The 3,683-nt window shown below is 41.9% G+C and overlaps 1 pseudogene; it reads right to left on the bottom strand.

Moving 5' to 3' along the window:
• Positions 1–289: 289 nt before the first annotated feature.
• On the bottom strand, positions 290–523 carry LOC102851722 (annotated as a pseudogene).
• Between the last annotated feature and the right edge of the window lie 3,160 nt (positions 524–3,683).

Raw genomic sequence — 3,683 nt, 5'->3', positions numbered from 1 at the left:
AGACAATAACAAAATGCAGACTAGAAAAGGAGGAAGTAACATATTCTGTATTTGTGAATGGCAAAATCCTGTATATAAAAAGAATTCCCAAGGAATTCATCAAATAACTATTAAATCCACTGCCATTTAATTGATTCAGATTCATAGCAACCCTCCATTAGGTTTCCAAACCTGTCAAGTGTTTGGTTTTTTTTAAAATTTAATTTAATTTTTTTTTTTAGGTTCCCAAGAAGGTAGTGTGTTTATTGTTGTTTGCATAAGTCTCCCAGCTCCTCCAGGCTCCTTCGTCTCATTTCTTGTGGGGAGAGGAGGCCCAGACTAGGTTGTAGATGGTGCCCCTGAGACAGAGCCCCATGGTCAGCTGGTACAGGAGGCTGTCAGTTGCTCCGCCCTTCAGATGCACCGGGAGGTCACTGTCCACCTGGAAGAGCTTCTGTTTCTTGGCCACTTGGTTCTCCAACCGGTTCCACGCGGTGGAGCTGAAGGAGTGAGCTAGCACCTGAGAGAGCTCCTGGGCCCTCATTCTGCGTCCTCTTCAGCCGGAGTCACCTCTCCTCTCACCAAAGCTGTCAATTTTTATGGGAAGAGATAGTTTATCATTTTCCCCAAGGAAGAGCTGGTGGATTTGAAGCATCAAACATTATGCACTATCAATCATTATGCACTATGCCAGCAGGTCTAATAAATTAGTTATAGAAAAACTGTAAGATACAAGAATAATCTTTTAAAAATGAATTGCATGTCTATAAATATATGACATATTGTTGTCATTGTTGTTATGTGCTGTCCTGTGTACAACAGCCCTAAGCCTTGCTCTATTCTATGCCAATCTTATGGTCTCTGACACACCTACACTTATTACCCCAGTCATTGAGTCAGTTCATCTCATCTACGGTCTTCCTCTCTTGTGCTGTCCCTCCATCCTCCCAAGCATGATGTCCCTCTCCAAGGACTGGTCACTCTTTGCAACGTGTCCAAAGTATGCCAGACAGAGCTTCAGAATCCTTGCCTCCAAGGAACAGCCTGGTCTCACACTTAGTAGGACAAACCGTTTATTCTCCTAGCAGGACGTCCTAGTATATTCAATACTCTTCTCCAGCACCACAGCTCAAAGGCATCAATTCTCCTTCCATCATTCTAGTCATTGTTTAGCTTTCTGATGCTTAGCAGGTAATTGCAATGACTATGGCCTGGATCAGGAGCACCTTAGTCTCCAGATGGACATCATTCATTTGTCTTCAGTACTCAGGCTTTGGTCTTCCCAATCACTTGTTATGCATCAGAGAGTTGGACAATGACCAAGGAGGATAGAAGGAGAATTGATGTCTTTGAGCTGTGGTGCTGGAGAAGAGTATTGAGAATACCATGGACTGCTAGGAAAACAAACAGATTTGTCCTGGAAAGGGTTAAACTGGGTGGCTCCTTGGAGGCAAGGATTCTGAGGCTCCGTCTAACATACTTTGGACATGTTGTGAGGAGAGACCGGTCCTTGGAGAGGGACATCATGCTTGGGAGGGTGTAGGGACAGCGCAGGAGAGGAAGGCCCTCTATGAGGTGGATTGATTCAGTGACTGGGATAATCGGGATGGGAGTGTCAGAGACGGTGCGATTGGCACAGGACAGAGCGGAGCTTAGGGCTGTTGTACACAGGGTCGCTATGAGTCACAGGCGACTCGACGGCACATAACAACATAACAACAACAACTCTGGGAGGTCTCTAAAAGCTGACTTTCCCAATGCAATTCATCTTTTGATATCCTGACTGCTCATACCAAGAAAATACATGACATATACAATTATTAATCTGAGAATGAAATGAAGAAAATAATTTACAATAGCATCCAAAAGAATAAGATATCTCAGTTGTTGTTGTTGTTATGTGCCATCAAGTAGCCTGAGACTCATAGCGACCCTGTGTACAATAGCTCTGAAGCCTGCCCTGTCCTGAACCAGTCTCACTGACTCTGATACACCTACCCCCATTGCCCTAGTTACTGTATCAATCATCCTTTCCTGTGCTATCCCTCCACCCTTCCAGCAAGATGTCCTTCTCCCAGGATTGCTCCCTGCTGGCCATGTGCCCAAAGTATGTGAGATGGAGCTTCAAAAGCCTAGCCTTAAAGAGAAATTTTGTCTCATTCTCTCCAAGACAGACCCATTTGTTTTCTTGGTGGTCCATGGTAAGTTCAAGACTCTTCTCCAGCACTACAACTCAAAGGCATTAATTCTTCTTCTAACCTCCTTAGTCATTCTCCAGCTCTCTGATGCATAGCAAGTAATTGCAAAGAACATGGACTAGATCTGGTGCAACTTAATCGCTATACTGACATCATTGCATCTCAGTACTCTGGAAAAATCCTTGACAGCATATTTACCTAATGCAATTCACCTTTTGATTTCCTGACTGCTGTTAAAAATGTTGCTTTTGGGGTCAAGCAAGTTGTAACTGGTAACAACCTCAATCTCTTCTCTATCCATCATGGTGCTGCCAGTTGGCCCAGTGGTGATAATCTTTGTCTTCTTGATGTTGAGCTTTAATCCGTATTGAAAACTTCAGTCCTTAACCTTCTGCAGCAAGAACTTCAGGTCCTCCCATTTCGGCAAGCAAGATTATGTCATCTGCATAATGCAGGTTGTTGATCAGTCTTCCTCCAATCCTGATGCCACATTCCTCCTCATAAATCCCAGCCTTCCAAATGATCTGTTCTACATATAGATTGAAAAGATGGAGACAGGACACATCCATATTGTACTCCCTTGCTATTTTTGAATTCTCCTCTGTTCTGAGGACTGCTTCCTAATCCAAGTATAGGCTTCACATAAGCACAATCAAGTGTTCCGGGATTCCCATTCTCCTCAAGGTCAACCACAATTTGTTGTGATTTACGCAGTCATATGCTTTTGCACAGTCAATGGAACACAGCTAGATATCCCTCTGGAACTCTATGCTTTCTGCAAAGATCCATCTGACATTGGCTATATTGTCTCTCTTTAGTGCCACAACCTCTTCTAAACCCAGTTTGTATTTCTGTTAGTTCTCTGACAATGTACTGTTCAAGATATCTCAGAATAAATTTAATCAGAAAGTGAAAGACTTATACAGTAAAAATTACAAAATGTTGTTGAGAAAATGAAAGACCTAAATAAAAGTAGCTGTGGTGGTGTAGTCCACAGGGTGTTGCACTGCTACCTCAAAGACTTCATCTCTCTGACAGCTGGAATTCACCAGTGATTTACAGTCTCTGAAGACCTGCTGAAGAGTCAGCGATGAGTTGGTCTCAATTTGATAGCAATGAATCGAGATGACAAATAAAGGGAAACATGCCCAATGTTCATGACTCTGAACACTTAATAATTATAAGATGTTAATATTCTCAAAATAATTGACCTTCAGTAAACACCTTCAACAAATTCCTATAAAAATTTCAGTCAGCTTTTATTTTTGGTCAAATTTGGCAAACTGATTAAAACATTTGTATGGAAATGTAGAGACCCAAAATAGTCAATAATCGGATCTGGGAAAATTTTTTTAAAAATTAACAGACTAATATTTCTTGATTTCAAAACTTACTACAAAGCTACAGTAACCAAGACAACAGTTTATCACTGGAAAATAGAATTTAGGAACCAAGCAATGATGTGTGGTCATTGTTCCTGGACTGTCACTGCTTTGAGGTCAGAGC

Source organism: Elephantulus edwardii, unplaced genomic scaffold, assembly GCF_000299155.1.
Source record: "Elephantulus edwardii isolate Elephantulus edwardi_28Jun2011 unplaced genomic scaffold, EleEdw1.0 scaffold00001, whole genome shotgun sequence".
Classification (NCBI taxonomy): domain Eukaryota; kingdom Metazoa; phylum Chordata; class Mammalia; order Macroscelidea; family Macroscelididae; genus Elephantulus; species Elephantulus edwardii.
This window is presented reverse-complemented; position numbering and strand designations above follow the sequence as displayed.